Below are 13771 nucleotides of genomic sequence, written 5' to 3' on the forward strand. Positions count from 1 at the left end.
AGCTTCTCCTCTCCAGGCTGAACAATCCCAGCTCTCCCAGCCTTTCCTTCCTCTCCATCCCTCTGCTCATCCTGGTGCCTCCTCTGGGCTCTCTCCAGCAGCTCCAGGTTCTCCCTGTGCTGGGCCCCAGGGCTGGGGCAGCTCTGCAGGTGGGGTCTCACCTGAGCACAGGGGCAGAATCCCCCCCTACCCTGCTGGGATCTGCCCAGGATATTTTATGATCCATTTCTCATTGCCATGTCCGGAGCCTTTCTCCACACACACAGTCCCTGGTGAGGCACCAATAACAGCATTTCTTTCAGAGCACTTTTGGTGCCATCCACTACAAATCACAACTTCAAAAGCCTCTTTCATCCTGCACGGTCGCCCCAATAAAAACTCATCCCTTTCCATTGCATACATAATTCCACTTTGATATTCCTTGCCAGAACAAAGTTGATCCGTGCCTCTCGCCGTGCCCCAGCCGGAATTAACATCCACGGCCCGCATGGATCGCTGCACGGAGCCCCAGGAATGCTGATCCATGCTGGCTGCCCTGGCTCCAAGGGTCACCTACAGCAATTTGTCAGCAGTTCCCTCTTCATCAAAAATTTAGAGGCTGCTGAATTTCCAACGATGCTACAGCCCACAGTAAAACCATCTACCTCAAACATTTCAGAATGTGCCATTCTCCCTCATATCTCTACTCAAAATCACAGCATAGGACAGCAAGATCCTACCCCTCAGATGGGCTTCAAACCCCAGGAAGTGAAATTCAGGCAGATGCTGAACTGAAGCATCCAGGGAGCAAAGTGCCACAGGGTGACAACAGGCCAACAAGCACCTAAATGAACAGAACCAAAAAATCCGACACAAATCTGAAGCGTCTCCTCAACTCCCTCCCAACACGAAGATTTAAAACAAATTAAAAGTGAAACAACAAAAAAACCAACCACAGGCAGCCCATTATATGCCACAAACAGTAGTGCAGTCAACCCACTTAAAAAGTGCTGACAATATTACTCTTCAACTTAAAAGAATGTAAAACTCAACACAAAAATACTCTCCACATCCAAATGCACCAAAATTTACATCAGCAGCACCCTGTGTTTAACTTCTCCTAAGGAAGAAGTTACTTTGAATTTCAGAGCTCTCTATAACAAATATTATTGCTCTTAGTCCCAAAAATCCTCATCAAAATGAGCACTCCCGCCTGCCTGGTCCCTCTCACTACAGGAGAGACTCAGAGACTCAATCAGAGCAGACAGAAACAACATTTCCAACCCACTAAACCTCCCTCACACTGACAATTTAAACTGCAACATACGAGAAAAATCATTCTGCGCTGAATACCTCTAGAGCTGACAAATTAAACAGTCAGTACACTTTAGGCTTGAAAAACCCAAGAGACTTTTGAGGTGAAACAGTAAAAGGTGTTGCTACCTACACATACATACACAGGTATTTACAGAGACATAAATATATATATGTATTTGTAGCAGTCTAATTATGTATAATAGACAACTGCAGAAAAATCTCTTCTTTCTCACCCTCTCTTTCCTCCTTCCAGGACTCATTAATGCTCAAGTGCCTACAAGAAAATGTATTCAATTTAAATGGTATTTTTGTCCTATGCCCAACTCAATACAGGAAGAAACCCCCATACACAACCACATCTTTAAAATACCCAATCCAGCCTTAAAACATGACCTGTGCATTGCACTAGGCAGGAATTTTCCAGAAAAAGCAGTACAGTTACTTCTTTGTTTCCAGTGGAAATTAAATAATTCCTAACAGATGTGAGGATGAGAACCTGCACCTCTCCCACCCAAACGCCACCACGGCACTGGGGCTTCCCACAAAGGCCTGGCCTCAACCTGGCTTTTAAATGGAGAAAGGCTCTAAGATTGCAGATTTTAAACTCTTTAATAATGCATTTTAATGCAGACTTTTCTGGCCAATTTACTTGGAGCAAGACAGGACAGCCTTTCCCCGCTACCCTGCACAGGTCTGATGGCTGGGTTGGTTTTATTTGAGGTTTTTAACATTAGAGAGTCTAATCCATCAAAAACTCAAACAAATAAATGTATTACAGGACTCAAAGGCTGATGATTGTCCTCTACATGGCTCCTCTGGTACACTTACACACGGTGTGAATTTGGTATTTTATTATTACATTATACATTTGTTTCCTCTTGACCAACATCACTGAAACTTCCCAGACCAAAGCTGACATAAAATTGATGCTCCAGCATCCCATTTGTTTACAGCCCAACATGCAACAGGTAAGGAGATGTTTTATCTCTCTGCAACCCCAAAAGAACAATTACTTCCCAAGAAGTAATAAACCAAGAGACAAAAATGGGATAGATGCTTCAAGTGGGGAAGCAAATAAGAGGAATACAGGTAAAAATGTGAAATTTACATTTTGTATACAGCTTCACTCAGCCTCTTCCAAGCTCCTCCATTCCCAGGTTTTTTATATATATATATATATATATATATATATATATATATATATATATATATATATATATATATATATATATATATATATATAAAAAACCTGGGAATGGAGGAGCTTGATAGAAATAGTCACCAATTTCAGCAAGGAACTGAGCTTTGGGAGATATGGCCACAGGTACCCTTAATCTATCCTGTCTGTGATTATCTCCCTCCAAGTCACATGCAGGAAAATAATCCCCTACAGCACAGAGCACTGATGTGAAAGGAAAGAAAAGCTCAAAGTTACAGCTGAATGGTTAGAGCTGAACCCACTTCAGCACTTTTTTCCCCCCTCTACTTCTTACTTGAGACCAAGGCAGCTTAATCTGCATTGATGTCTGTGAAGTTTCACTTGAAAAAGTTCTTCAGCCTGAGAGAGTTTCCTCTCCTATGAATAGCAGTAAAATGCTCAAATATTTTTATGGAAAAGTCTCTTTTCCTTTTTACAAAGGAAACTATGAGACATTGCCTGAAAACTTAAATACTGCATTTCAGCCAAATTTCAAACCAGCAGCACAGATATTAATCAAAAAATGAGACTCTGAGAGAAAAACCACCCGGCCAGGAGGCAGAACAAAGCCCACTGCAGACCATGAGAAAACCATCAGAGATGTTCAGTGGATGAGTGTGGCTTGCACATGACAGGAGAGCAAGAGAATCAAACCACTTTATGGTTATTATGAATACCGCAGAACACCATAATTTTTTAAAATTATTATTTTCATTTTAATGAACACTTCGCCACCTCTTTCCGCTCCTCACTTTCTCTCTGTTCGGCTCCCCACACCCCTGCTCCCCTTCATTAATCCACTTAATTCCAGCATCAGTTTAGATACATGTTTGCTTCATTAACTCACTGCTGGAGGAGGACAGTACCCAGATCCCTGGGATGGAAAGGAAAGGGAAGTTAATCTCAGTTTTGTGCAATCTCGATTTTCTAATTATTATTTGGGTATCTTTGTTCCTTGTATCTCCAGGACACCAAGTCTCAGCATAAGACCATAATTTGGAAAAAGCAGAAATTAAGAGGTTAAATTCCACTGAGTTTTCTTCCACTGACACTAAAAGATGAATGTTACAGTCTATCCCAAGATTAACGAATGCAAATATGGCTGATCCACCACAAGCAGTAAAGAAAGAACCAGGTTTTTCGGCCAAACAACCGTGGAACACCTCTTTCATCCTCCCCACGTAATGAGGCCTCACTTTCAGGGACAAAAAAACCCAACCAAGTATTTAAATTACTTAACAAGATCTCTTTAAATATCAGTACAAGGTTAGATGCGATGCACTGGCTTTGCTGGGTAAGTTTGGTTTTAAAAAAAAAAAAAACAAACAAACCCAAAACCCAAACAAAAGTGGAAGGAGCAGAGAGCTGCACTGAGATAACATTCAGTGGTGATGAACCTAAGAGTATCTAAAGTACTTAAAAAAAAAAAAAAAAAATCAGTTTCTTGACTTAGGAACTAAATTCAAATTAGGAAATCTCTGTCTGACAAAGGCCTGAAAAACATGGAAGGAAAAGAAGATGGGCAGAGAGGTTAATTGGTTTGTAAAGTATTAAAGAGTAACAAGAGCCAAAAAGCCCTGGCAGGAAAACAAATGTGCAGAAGGGTGATGCGGAGAGCCCACGGAGGGGGATGGAGAAACGAACACAAATTTGATTTTTGAGGTTCAGGAGCTTTATTTCATAATAATAATAACAATGATGATGATATTCTTGTGAGGTTATTCATGGCACCAAAGCGAGTTTGAAGTCCATCTCCAGAAAACCTACACTGGGAGCTTTACTAACCAAAAATCTCCACTTCCCAAATATCACTTTCCCTCAAAAGTAACAATTCTTTTGCACCATGTCTAACAGGAAAGCAGCAACAAGCCCCAGGCCTGAGAAGATGCTGTTTTTCTTTCAGATCTCCAAGGTTCACTTCATGTCTTAATGCACTCGGCATTGCTCTCACCATTAATCGTGTACTGCAGACCAAGAGAAAGTGCTTTTCCAGAAATGACCTCAAACTAAATTCATAATTCTTTAAAAACCAATAAACCCACTGAACCAGAGAGCTCAGCCCTTCTGCAGTGGGCTACAGGCACACAAAGCTGCTTTACTCCCTTTAGCAAGATCCACTACCACCTTGATTTAAAGCACAGAGCGGAAACTGTTTATATGGTTTAACAACAGTCCTGTGTTTTGAGCCAGGAAAGGAAGGAAGAGGCCAGAAGACACCAGAGGTCCTTTATAAACAGAGCCTAGAGATGTGCTACACAAATCCAATCCACCACTAAATCTGTATTTTTCTGTGCTGAAGCACAGTCCTACCTAATACTTCTTCCTAACCCCTCAGATCTAGGGCAGCATCCTTAACTCTTTCCAGATCCTCCCACAAAACTCCACATCCTCTGCATTTCATTTCTCTGGAGAGTCATCAGGAGGAAAGATCCTCTCTGAAGACTAGATACTTGTGTGTCAACACACCTACTGGATGGGTTCTTACCTTCCTCACAGGAAAAAGTTATCCTAAGCTGAACACAAAACTTGAGTAGTCACATCTGTTACACATGGCCCAAAAGATGATGCAGCTGCTAAAATATTTGGGACACCTCTGCATCCTTCACTGTACAGCAGAGTGAAGGTGAAAAGCTTTGTGCTGAAACAGAGCCTTAAAGAACACACTCTGCCTGGCTTGAAGTGGTGCCATCAACGCAAGAACCAAGTGTAAACATCCACGAAAAAACTTTGCACAAGAGTACTCAAAGCTGTGCCTGCAATGCGTGTTTTTGACTCATAGAAAGGAATTTTAATTCTACGAAGGCTTTTGGAGCCTTTTTTTCTTGACTGAGCAGACCATTAAATTCACCTGACCACAATGAACCTGGGAAGCAGGATTTTTCAGAGCCTAATATTAAAGGAGACTTTCAAGACTTCTTTCACTTTCCTGTAATATTAAATGGATCTCCAAATACTGGACATGATGGAGAGGAAGAACACAATCACAGAGCTTTGCCAATTGATGATAAAGCCTTGCTGGGATTTTGTTTCTAGAAGTACCAACCCCTTTTAGCCAGAAAAGCCCCAGGTATGTAAAACATATCCCAGTGAAACAAAGGGCCTGATGTTTTAGAAATCCTCCACACAATGCAGAGAGAATACATGGAATTTATCAGAATAATGCATCCCTCAGGAGGATTTGCAAGGAACCAGATAAATTACAAGTAACAAGTGTGCCCAAAACTTCAGTTTCCTGCATCTGGAGAGAGGCCCTGGCACAGAGTGCCCAGAGCAGCTGTGGCTGCCCCTGGATCCCTGGCGCAGTCCCAAAGGCCAGGCTGGACATTGGGGCTTGGAGCAGCCTGGGATGGTGGAAGTTGTCCCTGCCCATGGCAGGGGTGGCACTGGATGAGCTTTAAGGTCCTTTCCAGCCCAAACCATTCTGGGATTCTCTTTAAGTTCATTACCAGTTAAACTTCACAAAAGTAAAGAGTAAATGGGTTTTCCATCAGTGCAACATTAACATTTCTTTTGTGAAAGTAAGAAAACCACATCAGCTCTCTGCTGCCATCCTTGCTTGTATCTCAGCCCCTTTTCACAGGTGCCACTTAACCAGTTCAAATCACTTTGCAATGCTATTTCCCAGGAAGCACAGGAATAAATCAATCCGAGAATGGAATGTCCATTAACACCTTTAATTAGGCTTATTGGACAAGCTGCTGAGCCTTTTGGAAAGGAAAAACGTGGATCTTTACCAATCTAGAATGAAAAGAAATTTGCATTAGAACTACAGGCACTTAACTGTCTGCAGTGCTTATTCTGGGGAATAATGCACTTCAACATTTTTCTGAAAATACAGAGGAACTGCTGATTCCTCTCTCCCTGCTACAGGGAGCCAGGAGCTGGGAGAATATGGCCTTTGTTACAATATTGTAAAGGAACATCAGGACAGAGGAGGCTATTTTCCTTCTCTCCTTATTTTGCTAGGCTACCTGCAGGCAAAAAAATTGTCATTTTTACATCCTGGATGTTGTTGTATGCTCCAGATAAAAACTCCAAGTCTGGTTCTCTAAAAAACGTCACTCTAGACTATTATCTGCTGGACAGAGAACATCCTCGGACACCAATGGAGTACAGCTGTGTCATTAGGGATTTCTAAGTTTAAGACTTACATGCGATTTTTTTTCAGGCTGGAAACACCTACTGTAACAACACCCTAAGTTCCCAAAAAGTTAGCAGGTACCAGGTGAGGAATTAAAGGGATTCAAAGACCCAGATCAGAACCGATGCCTATTCTGCATTAAGTAATCAAGAGTCCGTCTCAGAACAAGCACAGAGTGGAGAAAACTTCAGGTTTAATCCCAAACCTTACCACTATTTTCTATCACTTTCACATCTTTTACTGCTGTGTTTTTATTTTACATCCACAGCTATGCAAAGGTCTGGGAGCCTTTTGTTCTTTCAGGGTGGCCCAGAGGCGCGAGCAGTTAGCTACACAGGTTATCAAAATCTGTAACATCAGGATGTTCAGATGCTGGGGGAAGAGAGGATGGTGTTAAAACAGCTCAACATGAGGTGGTGGAGCTTTGCAACTTCCTTAAGCTGCTTAACTCCAGATAAGGAGCTTATGCAACTTTCTGAACCCTGAAGAACATTCAGCAAGTTACAGCAAACAGTGCTCAGGTTAACTTACACTTGGGACAGGCACTTCATGAGTCATTCTGCCCTCTTACTGGGGAAAGAAGCAAAAAAAAACAACCCAAGTCCCCTCCCAAAAAACCATCTGTCCAGGAAAAGTCACGTACAGTTTAATAGTGGAGATGTTCCATGTTTGTTTTCCTCGATGCTTCCCTTGCATGACTTGGGGAGTGGCACAGTGAGCCCAGCTTCTGAGCCAGAGATTATTTCACATCTCTAAGTGGAGCCTGACTACGAAGAAGCTGCTTTGTGGTACTTCTGAAGCAGAAGAGCTTTAGAGAGGAGTATAAACAACAGCCATTCCAGTCACCAAACAGACCCACTGAGAGCTGTTCAGATTCTCCATCTGAAAACAAACCCATCCACCCACAATGGGCCTACTCAAGGGTATCACGGGCATGATAGGGACAAGGTCAAAGCCTTAAGGGCTTACAGCAGGCTTGATTTAAGTTCCATCGGAGCTGGGAATTGAATGAATAACAAACAGGAGAGAGACACTCCAGTCCTCTTGGCAGTTGCTGAAGAAAATTTGAAAAAAAGCTCAGAAAAATCCTTTCTTTCATCTCAGTGCCTTCTGGAGAGGACCCAAATGCCGCCATCACCACTTCCAGTGGTGTCAAACACCCAGCTCAGGGCTCAGCAAACACCACAAGGGCTGGCACCACTCCCCTCTCCAGCCGGGGGCTCCGAGGGCTGTGCTTCTGAAGAGGATGATGTGTTTCTTCATCAAGGTTCAACTTATTCCAGCTGTTTTGTAGGAGGACAGATCTGCAGAACAACTTTCCAGTCTCCAAGTGCACCTGATGAAATACTGGAACCTTCTCATCTCTGGATTTTAGTGTGTGAACCACATTTATGTGGGGGGGAAGAACCTGCTACAGAACAAAGTGCCAAGCAAAATCCACAATCTCTTATTCCTGGAGAAGAGTGGATGAAACTCTACTTATCCTTCATTTAACAGTCGCAGAAGAGCAGCACTCTGAGATATAATACCTCTTCTGTTTACATTTTAAGCTTATCAAGGAAAAGAGATGCTCAAGGAGACTATAAACTACAGCTTTTAAAGCATTAGAAACACAGCTCTTTGCCAGGGCCACAGCAATTTTTATTTTCTTCAGCAATACAATAACAAAAATAGTCAATGTGAGATTCAGAATCAAATAGCTACAAAAATTACAGTGAGAAATTGAAAAACTGCAAGATCTATAAACAGATTAAGCTCCACAACTAAAAGGAAAACTACCATGTGTATGCAACCACTTCAAGAACTGTATTTGATTCTACAAATAGTTTGCCAGTCCTCTGTAAGGCTTCATTGCTTTTTCCACTATAATTTCAACAGGATTTTTCGACCAGGAAAGATGCGAGATAATCAATGAGAGGAGGAATAGTGCTGTGGGAGAATGCAGCCCCTCAAAAACGGGGCAGAAGAGGAAAATAACTCTGGTTTAGATTAATTTAGCTCCTTCCAAGACAAAAGCTAACTCCTGTTTAGTCAAGAGTAGAAAACAGACAAGCCAGTGCCCAAGAATGGGAAAGGGTTACACATGAGCAGCTGCTGCTCCTCATCTTGTCAAGAAGGAAAAAAACCCATTCAAGTGCATTTCCCCTGCAGCCAGGCAGCGACGGCACAGAGCTCCTGGGGGCTGTGAGCAGCAGCCCTGGGCTAAGACAGGTCCAGGTAAACTGGAACTCAGCTCTGACACACGAAACTGAAGTTTACAGCATGAATTTAGTCAGCCAACTTCCAGCACTTTTAGCAAGGAGACGTTTGGGCAAGTAAACAGAAGCACATCTTCCTTCTTTTAGGATCAATGGTGAGATCTTGAGTCTAAGACAACAAAACATTTTCTGTGGGGTAGAAAGCTCAATGTGCAGACAGATGTTTTTCATACACCACTGACACACACACACAAACACAACAGCTCTGTAACATCAATAAATCTTTATCCAGAGAAGGTGCACACTGCTAAAAACATGCACTTCAATGCCCAAACTGTGCAGATGAAGGACTGATTAAGGAAATTTTGGGTCTTCTACTGATCTTAACAATGGAAAGGAATGCACCCATGTCAGCGTAGATACTAATGGCTCTTCACCCTGTTTCTTTAGAGCATTTGTTTTTAAAAAGTGAAACAAACACGTGTCATTGTTACTGTTTCATTGTCCAGCAGCCTGATCCTTGAGCACACAAACTTCAGAGGTAAAGAGGGCCAAGTCAAGCAGTGACCTGGCAGCAATGCTACCACTTACCCCCTGCTTTATAAATGATCCTGGGAAAGCAAACATGCACATAACAGCCTTTTCTTTTTATTGCCATTTACATCTTACACCAACCAACACACTGGGCTGAGACGTTAAATAAATAACCCAGGGTGCTGCAGAGAGCTTTCCTCCCACTCTGCTTTGCCCACACAACAACCTGCACCACACTTGAAGCAGCAGGCACCAAAAATTTCCTGTTAAACGAAGAAAAAGTCATTGCAGGAAACCACTGATATTTTAGTCAGGAGCTTTTGATGTAAAAGCTGCTCCACCCAGGACCACCAAGGGCTCCTACCTGCTCCAGCATCTCTTAAAAATCAAGTATCTCCCCCACTCACTCTGGCAAAACCAGACCCTGTTTTCGTGGGTTTAGAAACCAACTATCCTCAAGTAGCAGGACAGATGGACAGGCAGGACAGACACACCCAGGTGACTGCAATGAGCTTTAGGAAGAGAGGATAAAATCAAAACATTTTGCGATATCCAGGGAAATAAACGGTGGTTTCTGCATCAACCAAACCAGTTGAATTTCCTGGTTTCTCCCTACAAAACGCCTCACAGCAATATGTCATTAAAACAGTATTTTTCATCTTGCACATTTTACCAGGAACGTGAAGAGATGCCAACTTCAACAAATGGAATGTCTTCAAATGCAGAGATGCGTGATCCTTCTGCAAATGAACTATGAAAATCTGTATGCTTGCAAGCTAAACAGAATTTATCATTTACTGATCCACCCTGAATTGGATTAGACAGGAATTGCTCCTTATGTAGTCAAGTACTGGAGTACACTGGAAATTACTGTCCTGACCTCAGCACAAGCAAAAGTGATGCTGGACATGCTTCACATTAAGCCACACTGTGGAAAACCAGTTGATTTTCCCCACCAGTTTACTCCAACGAGAGGTTTACAGCTCCAAACAGCTGTAATTTATTATATTTTAGATTTCACAAAAGGCCTGAACATGTTGAGCAGTACTACTCCTCAGAATTGTCAAGGCCTATTCAAGTGAAATATGCTTCCCACATCAGGAACATGGCACTGTGATTTCAGCAGTGCTAGAAAGGCAGTAGGATTTTTTTTTTAATGAGTCAGTACACAAAAAACAGGAATAGTGGGAGGAGCATTTTTAGAATAGTTAATACCAGGGTAGCTCATTACTACTTATAGTGCTGGTGGCAAAGAAATCTGGATTTAACCATAAAATTTCAAAGAGGCTCAAACCACTCCTTTGAAACTACAGTAAAATTCAGGATTTCTCGCTTCTCTGTTAAAGCTGAATGTACAAGTGTGTCTTTCCTCAACCATATAGCTCAAAACCAAAGGAACAGGATATAGGAATGGATCTATAGGAATAGGCAGGAGACCTGCCCATACCTGTGCCTCTTCCAGTGCTGTGTCCATCATCCCTCACTCCAGCAGAACAGGTTCAGACTCCACAGCTTCCCTAGCACTACTCAAGTCACTTACTACGGTTAAAAACTGCTTTATTTAGTTTTCTTCATTTAAACCCGGTGTGGAGGGACTAATCTGTAACAGCTGAAGCAGTTTAGCCATTCTGGACTCCTTCTGCAAAGAAGCTGGGATCAGCAAAGCAGAGGCAGGTGCTCACACACCTGGTGAGGGGCAGTGCAGCAGCCCTGCTCCACCCTCAGCTGGTGGAATTGCAGCGTATCAGGGAGCACACGGCTCCCCAGGATCTCAGGGAGGTTGGTGGTGCTGTCTTTTAAGTCAGATTTCACTTGCAAAAGGATTTTTTAAGCTCCTTCCTGCTCACACCTATTCATCTGCTCCTTGCCATCATGTCTGTCTTCCCCCTCAAACTGCAGCTCAGAAATGCACGATTTGGATTTTCCAGCAACCAAGAACTGGCTGACAAAGAGAACCCTCCCAGCCAAGTCTGGTCATCCCCGTTTTTCTCTTCCTATTACCACTCACTCCAAAGCCTTTTACAGCCCACAACTCATTTCCTGGGGGTCCCCACCCTGGCAGCTCCGCACTCCCAGCTTTAAGCACTTCATGATAAAGTTTAAGCACACAGATAAAGTTCCTCCTGTGTGCAACCAGGATTAAGAAAACACCAAAACACATGTCCAGGTTTCAAATTCTGGCTGTTTGCATTAAATGAGTTTCTCCAGAAGAGCACGAGCTGCAGGTGGCATTGTCCAGGGCTAAACACAGCTTCAGTAGCTCCCACTGCTGCTTCCCTCAGCTGAAATGCAACACCTTTGCCAGTTTATTACTCTTTATCTTGCTCAACACATATATTTTTCAAGAGAAAGATATCTGGATGTTTTAATTTAGGAAAAATTCCCACATCAGCTCCGCCAAATGTATTACTTATTTTAAGGAATATTATTATACTTTATTACATCTAAAAAGTGGAACTTCAGGGGTACAAGACTAACTGCTCCTTCAAAATAAAGCCAATGCCATATATAAACACTATGACCCACATTTCAACTGGTATTTTCTCAGACCAAATTTCAACATGCAGATTTTAACTTTACACTAAGAAAATACCAACTAGATCCATTATTTCATCAGCTGCCCACCACCTTTAGTCTTCAAATACAAGACTAAGAATCCATAAGATTTTTGAACTCCTGCCACTTCCCCTCACTTTGTATTAAGTCTTTTCTTTGTATTAGACAGCACATTAAAACAATAAATCTATATATAGTAAATTTCAGCTGACTGTAGTCAAAGCTTTTTTTCCCCCCTTCCCACTTTTATTACCTCAAAAGTGCTCTCCTGGATACACTTTTGTTTAAAAGGCCATCAACTTTGATCTGGTTTTCATCTATCTCAGTGGACAAGAGAACTTCTGTGTGGCTTTTTGAGCACTGAATCAGAAAAGCACTTCTCAGCTTATGCAAACCTGCAGCCTTTACCTAATCCTTTCCTGGCTGAGGCACATTACAAGGTATCACTGATAATTATTTAATTTTTTCCTGTAGCTCATTTTCCTTCTACACATCCTATAAAATGTGGATCATCAAATCTCCACTCAAAAGTTTGGGCTACAATTCTAAATAGCTTCACTAAATCAAAGGTGGAGATGTTGGCACAGGAGAGAACTACAGCTCTTCCAATTTCATTTTTCTCCACTCCAGTTGTTTTTCAGTGGGATAATCACTGACTGAACTATCCCTGGTTTGGCTGAGAGAGGGAAACTTCAGCTGTAGAGTTACAAAACAAAACAAACAAAAATACCTGAGAAAATAATTGCTGTCACTGCAGATAAATTTTAAGGACAGCAGCAAGAGAGCACCAAGGCAAGTGCATTTCCAGAGCCAGTTTCTGTGGCACATTTTGAAAAACCAAAACATTAAGTTCCTAAGCTTCTTCAAAGAGTTGATTTCAGAGTATGTTGCCATTCAAGTCATCTTGACATCACCCATGCACAACATGAGCTCAAGCAACGCTTTCATCATACAAGTCCCTTGAAAAAATCATTTCTCATCACTTGCACCTTCAGCAGTGTTCAACCTCAATGCGTGCATGCATCCCAGGGGACTCTAATCCAGTGTTCCCTGGTTTCCAAATATGAAGTGGGAGGTTCTGTATTTGATAGCACAAGACTGACCTAGCCCCAAGGAGGATGAAAACTGATACACACAAAAATTACAGATGAACAAACTTCCCATTTTCCTTGATTTTCTAGTAAACCAAGACCAGGCTTGTAATTATTTCTCAAGTCATCCAAAGTCAGGAGGGATACTCACCTCCAGTCCCAGTCATTCCTCATCACTAATAACTTCCCTCTCCCTGCAGGCTTGCTGGCTCCTCAGACACAGCCTCACACCGCTGTAAATACACAAAAAATCTTGTTTGCAGACTGCTGTTAATCTGTGTCTTCTGGTGTCAAAGTAAATCCTGATAATCACTTCCATACATATAAAACCACTGGCTTATGTCACTTGTAAGACTCAGCCTCTTCCAGGAAGAACAGTAAAAAGATTGAATCTATTTGCAGAAGCCTCCTGTTGCTGTATCACAACAACATTAAGATGTTCTTGTGGTATTGCAATGGGAAAATTCCCACAAGAAACACCACAAGAACATAAACATAAACAACATCAAAGACAGCGAGGCTTGCTCAGAAAAAACAACCAACCAAAACCACCGCCCCTGCACAAGTGGCTGGAAGCATTTGTTTGTGGGTGGAAACTCCAAGAGAAGCATAATAGGAAAGTGACAGAAAAATACGGCATCGCTCCTTAGCTACGGTGACGTGATCTCCAGGAATTTAAAGAACACGTTGTTTAGGTAGGTCCATATATCACATCCAGCTCGAGGATTTGCAGGGTGTACAGCCAGCTGGATGCACG

General features: G+C 42.2%; 1 protein-coding gene across 2 annotated transcripts in view; it reads right to left on the reverse strand.

Moving 5' to 3' along the window:
* The window catches only part of CNTN3 (contactin 3), a 94219-nt gene extending 80951 nt beyond the window's left edge, over positions 1–13268 (reverse strand). For both annotated transcript variants that reach the window (XM_017747244.1, XM_017747243.1), the window contains exon 1: positions 13166–13268. The gene's annotated coding sequence lies outside the window, so the exon portion shown is untranslated. The remainder of the gene's footprint in view (positions 1–13165) is intronic.
* Positions 13269–13771: the final 503 nt, after the last annotated feature.

This window comes from Corvus brachyrhynchos, unplaced genomic scaffold, assembly GCF_000691975.1.
Source record: "Corvus brachyrhynchos isolate BGI_N302 unplaced genomic scaffold, ASM69197v1 scaffold91, whole genome shotgun sequence".
Taxonomy (NCBI): Eukaryota; Metazoa; Chordata; class Aves; order Passeriformes; family Corvidae; genus Corvus; species Corvus brachyrhynchos.